The sequence below is a fragment of the Pseudophryne corroboree genome, chromosome 8, assembly GCF_028390025.1.
Source record: "Pseudophryne corroboree isolate aPseCor3 chromosome 8, aPseCor3.hap2, whole genome shotgun sequence".
In the NCBI taxonomy this organism is placed as follows: domain Eukaryota; kingdom Metazoa; phylum Chordata; class Amphibia; order Anura; family Myobatrachidae; genus Pseudophryne; species Pseudophryne corroboree.
Genome location: NC_086451.1, coordinates 432,072,268 through 432,085,838, shown reverse-complemented (window position 1 = coordinate 432,085,838; position 13,571 = coordinate 432,072,268).

Here is a 13,571-nt window from a genome sequence, read left to right as displayed (position 1 = left end):
TGTTTGCAGATTCCCAGATAAATTTGTTTCCAGTTCAGCGCTGAAAACAATCTATCACTTTAGATATACTGACAACGAATATACAATATGCTGAAACTGCTTTACTTGTTTTCCATTTTTTAATACATGTTATCTTTATATTTTTACATTGTTACAGCTTGTTACATTGTTATGCACACATTGAATTATGTATACTTAACCTTTATATATATATATATATATATATATATATATCTACTGGGGGCACAAAGGGGGGCACAACTCTACTGGGGGCACAAACTGGGGCACAACTCTACTGGGGGCACAAACGGGGGCACAACTCTACAGGGGGCATAACTGACCATGCCCCTTTATGAAGCCACACCCCTATTTTCGCCCGGGGCGCCACAAGGGCTAGAACCGGCCCTGGTTGGTAGTAGTGGTTCTCAACCTCAACCCTCACGGTTTCCCAAAAGGTCATGTTTTAGGACTTCTGTCTGTGGAAGCTGGTGGGATAATTGCTGACTTAGTAAACTAGGGTTAATGCCCCCATACAGGGTTACCATCACAAATTGTGGGGCCCGGGACTGACAAAATAGACAGGGCCCCTCCTTCCCAAAATAAAAGGTTCTGCCGCACTGCTCCACCCCTATGTGATGTCATACATTGTGACGTTACATATAGGTGAAGTGTTGTGGACCTACAGGAATGGTTTACAGAAAGCTGATGCACAGATAAGACTTGTTTTAAGAAGTCCTCCCTGCACATCAGCCTGCTGTTTATTCACAGACTGATACAGCTCTACAGGTATTGGTGGTGGAAGCCAGGGGTGGTCCCCCCTCTCTGTAATGGTCCGGGACACTAGTCCCCACAGTACCCCCTGATGGCTGCCCTGCCTCCCTATATCAGCAATCGCAAAAAAAAAATACAATTTGCAGATTCTGAGATTTTTTTCCCAGATGTAAAGATTCCCCAATCCACCAGTCTGTACCCATACATTACAGATATTTTTCAGTAATTTGCAGATCATTTTCAGCAAATGCAGATCTGCCAATCTTGAAAGGATCATCCGTTTAGTAGAAATGATCTGCAGATCTGCTGATTGTTACCATACACTATTGTTACCATACACTAGCAATCTACAGTCCCAATTGATCTGTGAAATCCAACAAGTTAGACAACCTGATTTAACAATCCTGAGTGATTTTTGGTCTAAATCTGCGATCTGTGAAGTTTGTGAACCCCATACATTGCAGATGTATTTGCACAAACATCTGCAAAATCCCCCAGATCCTCTCCTCAAAACTGCAGTATGTCAGTCATGGGGCTGGGCGCTCCGCAGGGGTCTGTGAGCAACATCTCAAGAAGACCCATTGTATTTGTAGTAAACCATGGGGTTTGCATCCAATATGAATTAGGCCCTCCCTTGGATCCTATTGCTGAGGATTTGCTGCCCACATGATCTTTGTATCCAGTGTCTGTCCAAAGCCCTCTGATTAAATGCCTCACCTGGGCTGTAGCACAAAATGTCGTCATTCAGAATGTTGACAAGCAGAATGTCGGTATAGTCTGAATTTTAACATGTAAAATCCTGACATGGTTGTTATGTCGACATAACATTTGTCTATTTGCCCGTGCTGCACCCCTTCAGTGGAACGCGCTCCCCCGCTCCATTTGACTCTCCCCGACCACGCAAAGCTTCAAACAGGCACTAAAAACCCACCTATTCATCAAAGTGTACCCTCCCGATGCATAACCTAGTCCTGGGGCTGCTCCTCCATTCCCCTGCCTCATGCCTTAAACATCACGGCTTTGCATACATACTGCCATCAGGCTACCTCCCGCTTGCTTCCACCTCATGTCATCTGTCTGCCGCCCCTTCCCACTAGATTGTTAGCTCTTTAGAGCAGGGCCCTCTTTCCTCTTGTTGTCTAAGCCCTCGTCTCGACACATTTCACTCGCAGCTCTCTCCTACTCAGCGACCATCTTTACCCGCTTTTTCTCCTGCTGGTAAAGGCTCATCTCTATCTATAGCTGCCAGCCCCAAGTAGTACGATGATTACTCCCTCGCTACTTACATCTTAGCTGTATTATGTTTTGAGAATTGTGGTGCTCTTTGTTACCTGTAATCGATTTTTGCTATTTTTTTACTGTAATGTTAAGTTCTGTAATGTTAAGTTCTCCCTGTACTGTTCTATTGTATGCCCTTTGTACGGCGCTGCAAAACACTTGTAGCGCCTTATAAATAAAATGACATCATAATAATTATAATTTTGATAAAACCCTAATTCTATCCTAACTCTAACTTAAGCTTAACCTAACCCCAACCCTAACTGCAGCCTAACCCTCAACCTAGGATCCATGCAGATGTGTCCTCTTCTATTGTTACTGCAGGAGGTAGCGTACCCTAGGTCTGCTGCAATGCAGCCGCATCGCTGCATACCGCTGTTTCCCGCAGCCTCAGGCTCCCCATTGTTTTGCTACAAGTTGCAAGTGTGTTTATACGCATGCTTCCACTACTGCATCTTCCTATGGGTAGAGGGATCTACCCCCGCTAACTGACCTCTGCCGCCTCTCCTGTAGTAGATAGAGGGAGCATCGCTCCCCAGTTACCTGTGCTGGCTCCAGAGCAGTGTGCTTTTTGGGGTAGCGGCTATAACACGCCATGCCGGGACTTACTGACCATGACTCATCACGGGCAACAATAGAAATAGACACATCTGTATCAGGGCCGATTCTAGACCTCGTGGCGCCTAAGGCGAAAGTTTCCTTTGGTGCCCCCACCTGACAGGTAAAGCAGGGTTAGTGCGCGCCAAAGGAGCGTGTCAAAAATAGGGGCATGTCTTCATAAGGAAGGGGCATGGCCACAGTTATGCCCCCTGATGCTGTGCCCCTGTGGTTGTGCTCCCTGTAGTTGTGCCCCCTGTAGCTGTGCCCCCAGTAGCTGTGCCCCTCGTAGCTGTGCCTCCTAGTAGCGCCACTTACAAACACATAAAAAAAAACAATACTCACCAGCCCCGCTCCTGTTTCCCGACCGCTGCAGCCCTTCGTCTCTGGCCGCCCGCTCCTCGGATCTATGAAAGAGACATCATGACGTCTCTCCCATAGCAGCGCCGCACAGACACTAGAAGTCAATTATGACCTCTAGCGTCTGTCTGACAATGGAGGCGGCTACAGCCCCTGGTGTCCCCCCCTGCTTGCCAGTGCCTAGATCTGCTCCTGATCTGTATAGTGAGAGGGTATCCCGCACCAAGAGCAATGTTTCTGTATATACTGTAGTCCTAGTCAAGGGAATCTACAGATAATTCTTAACAAAAGGGAGAGACTATACCCTGATGTAGACTATAGGCGCTACCTACTGATTCAAATACACGTACAAAACTAAAGAAAATAAATCAGTTTATTTAGGTGCACTTAATCCCTTGTACATATTTATTTTATAATCAATCTTAATAAGATAAAACTGAGGCATCAGGAATTATTCTACAAATTAATGCTATTTATTGCTCACTTATTACAAACCGTATTTAGTAACAGATATATACTGTACTCTATAAAAAAAAGTTCAAGAGAAGTATTAAAACAAGAAAATACAATAATAAAGACATAATGTGAAAGAAAAAGAAATGGTTCTATGTGAATAAATACAGGTTTCAGTGAAAACAAGGCTGTGCTCTGTTCTTATTAATAGATGGAAGGTAAATAGATCTGTGTGTAAGAGAGCCGTATAGCTAATGTTTGATCTTCAGATGTATAGTTTGTAGCAATTTGTCCGGAATAGATAAGCAGAGCCTGGCACACAGCGCAGTCGCCCTGAGGGCGCAACGGCCAGCGGCTTGTAATGAGTCAAATTGACTCATTACAAGCCGCCTCTCAGGGATGGCGCCACCATTAGGCAGCTGCCTATGAGCGCGGGCACTTGAAGGGCGGCGCCGCTAAGTGGAACAAAAAAATGTGCGCACTGTAAGGAACGTGGGGCTCCCACAGCCGCTTCATGTTCACCTGCTGACTGCTCTGCTGGTGCTGGGCCGGGGCTGGAGTCAAGACGTATGCCTGGGTCCTGTCCCCGCCTCCCCCTCCTGCCTTGCTTGCTCCGCTCCATCCTTCCCCTGACCCGATGACCGGGGAGAAGATCTGCTCCCTGTGCCACCCTGGATTACATGCAAGCCGCACAAGGAGCTGCTGAGAAGGAGGACATGACTGGGGATGGCACCTTCAGCCAGGCGGCAAGGGCTTCCACAACTCCCACCCGATCTGCCCCTCTCCCTGCTAGCCCTGACCAGCAGCTACAATGTAGACCCCAACTCCAGCAGCCACTACCCCAGCAGGAGTGTAAGGTACGGCTGTTATATCTATCACACACACTCACACTTTTTTATATAAGTCCTTCCAGGCAGCACACCTACAAAAGAGACAGCTGCAGTCTGGTGCCCTCTATGGAAGCTCCTGATCTAAGCGCAATATCCAAATTGCAGTTCTGGTGGAACTCGGATTAAATATATATTTATCTATTTAATACCAGAGCTGTAACTACGTGTGTGCCAGGTGTGCCTGGCACACAGCGCAGTCGCCCTGAGGGCACAACGGCTAGCGGCTTGTAATGAGTCAAATTGACTCATTACTAGAGATGTGCACTTGAAATTTTTCGGGTTTTGTGTTTTGGTTTTGGGTTCGGTTCCGCGGCCGTGTTTTGGGTTCGACCGCGTTTTGGCAAAACCTCACCGAATTTTTTTTGTCGGATTCGGGTGTGTTTTGGATTCGGGTGTTTTTTTCAAAAAACACTAAAAAACAGCTTAAATCATAGAATTTGGGGGTCATTTTGATCCCAAAGTATTACTAACCTCAAAAACCATAATTTCCACTCATTTTCAGTCTATTCTGAATACCTCACACCTCACAATATTATTTTTAGTCCTAAAATTTGCACCGAGGTCGCTGGATGACTAAGCTAAGCTACCCTAGTGGCTGACACAAACACCTGGCCCATCTTGGAGTGGCACTGCAGTGTCACGCAGGATGGCCCTTCCAAAAAACACTCCCCAAACAGCACATGACGCAAAGAAAAAAAGAGGCGCAATGAGGTAGCTGTGTGAGTAAGCTAAGCGACCCATGTGGCCGACACAAACACCGGGCCCATCTAGGAGTGGCACTGCAGTGTCACGCAGGATGGCCCTTCCAAAAAACACTCCCCAAACAGCACATGACGCAAAGAAGAAAAAAAGAGGCGCAATGAGGTAGCTGTGTGAGTAAGCTAAGCGACCCTAGTGGCCGACACAAACACCTGGCCCATCTAGGAGTGGCACTGCAGTGTCACGCAGGATGGCCCTTCCAAAAAACACTCCCCAAACAGCACATGATGCAAAGAAGAAAAAAAGAGGCGCAATGAGGTAGCTGTGTGAGTAAGCTAAGCGACCCTAGTGGCCGACACAAACACCTGGCCCATCTAGGAGTGGCACTGCAGTGTCACGCAGGATGGCCCTTCCAAAAAACACTCCCCAAACAGCACATGACGCAAAGAAGAAAAAAAGAGGCGCAATGAGGTAGCTGTGTGAGTAAGCTAAGCGACCCTAGTGGCCGACACAAACACCTGGCCCATCTAGGAGTGGCACTGCAGTGTCACGCAGGATGGCCCTTCCAAAAAACACTCCCCAAACAGCACATGACGCAAATAAAAATGAAAGAAAAAAGAGGTGCAAGATGGAATTGTCCTTGGGCCCTCCCACCCACCCTTATGTTGTATAAACAGGACATGCACACTTTAACCAACCCATCATTTCAGTGACAGGGTCTGCCACACGACTGTGACTGAAATGACGGGTTGGTTTGGACCCCCACCGAAAAAGAAGCAATTAATCTCTCCTTGCACAAACTGGCTCTACAGAGGCAAGATGTCCACCTCATCATCATCCTCCGATATATCACCGTGTACATCCCACTCCTCACAGATTATCAATTCGTCCCCACTGGAATCCACCATCTCAGCTCCCTGTGTACTTTGTGGAGGCAATTGCTGCTGGTCAATGTCTCCACGGAGGAATTGATTATAATTCATTTTAATGAACATCATCTTCTCCACATTTTCTGGAAGTAACCTCGTGCGCCGATTGCTGACAAGGTGAGCGGCGGCACTAAACACTCTTTCGGAGTACACACTTGTGGGAGGGCAACTTAGGTAGAATAAAGCCAGTTTGTGCAAGGGCCTCCAAATTGCCTCTTTTTCCTGCCAGTATAAGTACGGACTGTCTGACGTGCCTACTTGGATGCGGTCACTCATATAATCCTCCACCATTCTTTCAATGGGGAGAGAATCATATGCAGTGACAGTAGACGACATGTCCGTAATCGTTGTCAGGTCCTTTAGTCCGGACCAGATGTCAGCATCAGCAGTCGCTCCAGACTGCCCTGCATCACCGCCAGCGGGTGGGCTCGGAATTTTGAGCCTTTTCCTCGCACCCCCAGTTGCGGGAGAATGTGAAGGAGGAGATGTTGACAGGTCGCGTTCCGCTTGACTTGACAATTTTCTCACCAGCAGGTCTTTGAACCCCAGCAGACTTGTGTCTGCCGGAAAGAGAGATCCAAGGTAGGTTTTAAATCTAGGATCGAGCACGGTGGCCAAAATGTAGTGCTCTGATTTCAACAGATTGACCACCCGTGAATCCTTGTTAAGCGAATTAAGGGCTCCATCCACAAGTCCCACATGCCTAGCGGAATCGCTCCCTTTTAGCTCCTCCTTCAATGCCTCCAGCTTCTTCTGCAAAAGCCTGATGAGGGGAATGACCTGACTCAGGCTGGCAGTGTCTGAACTGACTTCACGTGTGGCAAGTTCAAAAGGTTGCAGAACCTTGCACAACGTTGAAATCATTCTCCACTGCGCTTGAGACAGGTACATTCCACCTCCTATATCGTGCTCAATTGTATAGGCTTGAATGGCCTTTTGCTGCTCCTCCAACCTCTGAAGCATATATAGGGTTGAATTCCACCTCGTTACCACTTCTTGCTTCAGATGATGGCAGGGCAGGTTCAGGCGTTTTTGGTGGTGCTCCAGTCTTCTGTACGTGGTGCCTGTACGCCGAAAGTGTCCCGCAATTCTTCTGGCCACCGACAGCATCTCTTGCACGCCCCTGTCGTTTTTTTAAAAATTCTGCACCACCAAATTCAAGGTATGTGCAAAACATGGGACGTGCTGGAATTTGCCCATATTTAATGCATACACAATATTGCTGGCGTTGTCCGATGCCACAAATCCACAGGAGAGTCCAATTGGGGTAAGCCATTCCGCGATGATCTTCCTCAGTTGCCGTAAGAGGTTTTCAGCTGTGTGCGTATTCTGGAAACCGGTGATACAAAGCGTAGCCTGCCTAGGAAAGAGTTGGCGTTTGCGAGATGCTGCTACTGGTGCCGCCGCTGCTGTTCTTGCGGCGGGAGTCCATACATCTACCCAGTGGGCTGTCACAGTCATATAGTCCAGACGCTGCCCTGCTCCACTTGTCCACATGTCCGTGGTTAAGTGGACATTGGGTACAACTGCATTTTTTAGGACACTGGTGAGTCTTTTTCTGACGTCCGTGTACATTCTCGGTATCGCCTGCCTAGAGAAGTGGAACCTAGATGGTATTTGGTAACGGGGGCACACTACCTCAAGAAATTGTCTAGTTCCCTGTGAACTAACGGCGGATACCGGACGCACGTCTAACACCAACATAGTTGTCAAGGCCTCAGTTATCCGCTTTGCAACAGGATGACTGCTGTGATATTTCATCTTCCTCGCAAAGGACTGTTGGACAGTCAATTGCTTGGTGGAAGTAGTAAAAGTGGGCTTACGACTTCCCCTCTGGGATGACCATCGACTCACAGCAGCGCCAGCAGCAGTAGGCGATACACGCAAGGATGCATCGGAGGAATCCCAGGCAGGAGAGGACTCGTCAGAATTGCCAGTGACATGGCCTGCAGGACTATTGGCATTCCTGGGGAAGGAGGAAATTGACACTGAGGGAGTTGGTGGGGTGGTTTGCGTGAGCTTGGTTACAAGAGGAAGGGATTTACTGGTCAGTGGACTGCTTCCGCTGTCGCCCAAAGTTTTTGAACTTGTCACTGACTTATTATGAATGCGCTGCAGGTGACGTATAAGGGAGGATGTTCCGAGGTGGTTAACGTCCTTACCCCTACTTATTACAGCTTGACAAAGGCAACACACGGCTTGACAAATGTTGTCCGCATTTCTGTTGAAATACTTCCACACCGAAGAGCTGATTTTTTTGGTATTTTCACCAGGCATGTCAACGGCCATATTCCTCCCACGGACAACAGGTGTCTCCCCGGGTGCCTGACTTAAACAAACCACCTCACCATCAGAATCCTCCTTGTCAATTTCCTCCCCAGCGCCAGCAACACCCATATCCTCCTCATCCTGGTGTACTTCAACACTGACATCTTCAATCTGACTATCAGGAACTGGACTGCGGGTGCTCCTTCCAGCACTTGCAGGGGGCGTGCAAATGGTGGAAGGCGCATGCTCTTCACGTCCAGTGTTGGGAAGGTCAGGCATCGCAACCGACACAATTGGACTCTCCTTGTGGATTTGGGATTTCGAAGAACACACAGTTCTTTGCGGTGCTTTTGCCAGCTTGAGTCTTTTCATTTTTCTAGCGAGAGGCTGAGTGCTTCCATCCTCATGTGAAGCTGAACCACTAGCCATGAACATAGGCCAGGGCCTCAGCCGTTCCTTGCCACTCCGTGTGGTAAATGGCATATTGGCAAGTTTACGCTTCTCCTCCGACAATTTTATTTTAGATTTTGGAGTCCTTTTTTTACTGATATTTGGTGCTTTGGATTTTACATGCTCTGTACTAAGACATTGGGCATCGGCCTTGGCAGACGACGTTGATGGCATTTCATCGTCTCGGCCATGACTAGTGGCAGCAGCTTCAGCACGAGGTGGAAGTGGATCTTGATCTTTCCCTATTTTTGGAACCTCAACATTTTTGTTCTCCATATTTTAATAGGCACAACTAAAAGGCACCTCAGGTAAACAATGGAGATGGATGGATACTAGTATACTTATGGATGGACGAGCGACTGCCGACACAGAGGTAGCTACAGCCGTGGACTACCGTACTGTGTCTGCTGCTAATATAGACTGGATGATAATGAGATGAAATTAATATATATATATATATATATATATATATAATATCACTAGTACTGCAGCCGGACAGGTATATATATTTATTATGTAATGACTGATGAAGGACCTGCTGGACACTGTCAGCTCAGCACCGCAGACTGCTACAGTAAGCTACTATAGTAGTATGTATCAAGAAGAAAGAAAAAAAAAACCACGGGTAGGTGGTATACAATTATGGATGGACGAGCGACAGCCGACACAGAGGTAGCTACAGCCATGGACTACCGTACTGTGTCTGCTGCTAATATAGACTGGATGATAATGAGATGAAATTAATATATATATATATATATATATATAATATCACTAGTACTGCAGCCGGACAGGTATATATATTTATTATGTAATGACGGACCTGCTGGACACTGTCAGCTCAGCACCGCAGACTGCTACAGTAAGCTACTATAGTAGTATGTATCAAGAAGAAAGAAAAAAAAAACCACGGGTAGGTGGTATACAATTATGGATGGACGAGCGACTGCCGACACAGAGGTAGCTACAGCCGTGGACTACCGTACTGTGTCTGCTGCTAATATAGACTGGATGATAATGAGATGAAATTAATATATATATATATATAATATCACTAGTACTGCAGCCGGACAGGTATATATATTTATTATGTAATGACTGATGACGGACCTGCTGGACACTGTCAGCTCAGCACCGCAGACTGCTACAGTAAGCTACTATAGTAGTATGTATCAAGAAGAAAGAAAAAAAAAAAACACGGGTAGGTGGTATACAATTATGGATGGACGAGCGACTGCCGACACAGAGGTAGCTACAGCCGTGGACTACCGTACTGTGTCTGCTGCTAATATAGACTGGATGATAATGAGATGAAATTAATATATATATATATATATATATATAATATCACTAGTACTGCAGCCGGACAGGTATATATATTTATTATGTAATGACTGATGACGGACCTGCTGGACACTGTCAGCTCAGCACCGCAGACTGCTACAGTAAGCTACTATAGTAGTATGTATCAAGAAGAAAGAAAAAAAAAACCACGGGTAGGTGGTATACAATTATGGATGGACGAGCGACTGCCGACACAGAGGTAGCTACAGCCGTGGACTACCGTACTGTGTCTGCTGCTAATATAGACTGGATGATAATGAGATGAAATTAATATATATATATATAATATCACTAGTACTGCAGCCGTACAGGTATATATATTTATTATGTAATGACGGACCTGCTGGACACTGTCAGCTCAGCACCGCAGACTGCTACAGTAAGCTACTATAGTAGTATGTATCAAGAAGAAAGAAAGAAAAAAAAACCACGGGTAGGTGGTATACAATTATGGATGGACGAGCGACTGCCGACACAGAGGTAGCTACAGCCGTGGACTACCGTACTGTGTCTGCTGCTAATATAGACTGGATGATAATGAGATGAAATTAATATATATATATATAATATCACTAGTACTGCAGCCGGACAGGTATATATTTTTATTATGTAATGACTGATGACGGACCTGCTGGACACTGTCAGCTCAGCACCGCAGACTGCTACAGTAAGCTACTATAGTAGTATGTATAAAGAAGAAAGAAAAAAAAAACCACGGGTAGGTGGTATACAATTATGGATGGACGAGCGACTGCCGACACAGAGGTAGCTACAGCCGTGGACTACTGTACTGTGTCTGCTGCTAATATAGACTGGATGATAATGAGATGAAATTAATATATATATATATATATATATATATATAATATCACTAGTACTGCAGCCGGACAGGTATATATATTTATTATGTAATGACTGATGACGGACCTGCTGGACACTGTCAGCTCAGCACCGCAGACTGCTACAGTAAGCTACTATAGTAGTATGTATCAAGAAGAAAGAAAAAAAAAACACGGGTAGGTGGTATACAATTATGGATGGACGAGCGACTGCCGACACAGAGGTAGCTACAGCCGTGGACTACCGTACTGTGTCTGCTGCTAATATAGACTGGATGATAATGAGATGAAATTAATATATATATATATATATATATATAATATCACTAGTACTGCAGCCGGACAGGTATATATATTTATTATGTAATGACTGATGACGGACCTGCTGGACACTGTCAGCTCAGCACCGCAGACTGCTACAGTAAGCTACTATAGTAGTATGTATCAAGAAGAAAGAAAAAAAAAACCACGGGTAGGTGGTATACAATTATGGATGGACGAGCGACTGCCGACACAGAGGTAGCTACAGCCGTGGACTACCGTACTGTGTCTGCTGCTAATATAGACTGGATGATAATGAGATGAAATTAATATATATATATATAATATCACTAGTACTGCAGCCGTACAGGTATATATATTTATTATGTAATGACGGACCTGCTGGACACTGTCAGCTCAGCACCGCAGACTGCTACAGTAAGCTACTATAGTAGTATGTATCAAGAAGAAAGAAAGAAAAAAAAACCACGGGTAGGTGGTATACAATTATGGATGGACGAGCGACTGCCGACACAGAGGTAGCTACAGCCGTGGACTACCGTACTGTGTCTGCTGCTAATATAGACTGGATGATAATGAGATGAAATTAATATATATATATATAATATCACTAGTACTGCAGCCGGACAGGTATATATTTTTATTATGTAATGACTGATGACGGACCTGCTGGACACTGTCAGCTCAGCACCGCAGACTGCTACAGTAAGCTACTATAGTAGTATGTATAAAGAAGAAAGAAAAAAAAAACCACGGGTAGGTGGTATACAATTATGGATGGACGAGCGACTGCCGACACAGAGGTAGCTACAGCCGTGGACTACTGTACTGTGTCTGCTGCTAATATAGACTGGATGATAATGAGATGAAATTAATATATATATATATATATATATATAATATCACTAGTACTGCAGCCGGACAGGTATATATATTTATTATGTAATGACTGATGACGGACCTGCTGGACACTGTCAGCTCAGCACCGCAGACTGCTACAGTAAGCTACTATAGTAGTATGTATCAAGAAGAAAGAAAAAAAAAACACGGGTAGGTGGTATACAATTATGGATGGACGAGCGACTGCCGACACAGAGGTAGCTACAGCCGTGGACTACCGTACTGTGTCTGCTGCTAATATAGACTGGATGATAATGAGATGAAATTAATATATATATAATATCACATCACTAGTACTGCAGCCGGACAGGTATATATATTTATTATGTAATGACGGACCTGCTGGACACTGTCAGCTCAGCACCGCAGACTGCTACAGTAAGCTACTATAGTAGTATGTATCAAGAAGAAAGAGAAAAAAAACAAACCACGGGTAGGTGGTATACAATTATGGATGGACGAGCGACTGCCGACACAGAGGTAGCTACAGCCGTGGACTACCGTACTGTGTCTGCTGCTAATATAGACTGGATGATAATGAGATGAAATTAATATATATATATATATAATATCACTAGTACTGCAGCCGGACAGGTATATATATTTATTATGTAATGACTGATGACGGACCTGCTGGACACTGTCAGCTCAGCACCGCAGACTGCTACAGTAAGCTACTATAGTAGTATGTATCAAGAAGAAAGAAAAAAAAAACCACGGGTAGGTGGTATACAATTATGGATGGACGAGCGACTGCCGACACAGAGGTAGCTACAGCCGTGGACTACCGTACTGTGTCTGCTGCTAATATAGACTGGATGATAATGAGATGAAATTAATATATATATATAATATCACTACACTAGTACTGCAGCCGGACAGGTATATATATTTATTATGTAATGACTGATGACGGACCTGATGGACACTGTCAGCTCAGCACCGCAGACTGCTACAGTAAGCTACTATAGTATGTATCAAGAAGAAAGAAAAAAAAAAAAACACGGGTATGTGGTATACAATTATATATATATACAATTATATATATATATATTAAACTGGTGGTGATTAATTAAACTGGTGGTCAGGTCACTGGTCACACTATCAGCAACTTGCAAGTAGTACTCCTAAGCAGACAATCACAATATACTGGTGGTCAGTGTGGTCACAATGGCAGTGTGGCTGACACTCTGGCAGCAAAAGTGTGCACTGTACGTTAAAATATGTACTCCTGCTCTCAGACTCTAACTGCTCCCCACTGTCTCCCCCACAAGTCAGATATACATATACAGTCACACTACACTTCAGCAAGTAGTAGTACTCCTAAAAATGCTCCCCAAAATTACTAAATACTGTGTCTCTGTCTACTCTAGTAGTCTCTTCTCTATAAACGGAGAGGACGCCAGCCACGTCCTCTCCCTATCAATCTCAATGCACGTGTGAAAATGGCGGCGACGCGCGGCTCCTTATATAGAATCCGAGTCTCGCGAGAATCCGACAGCGGGATGATG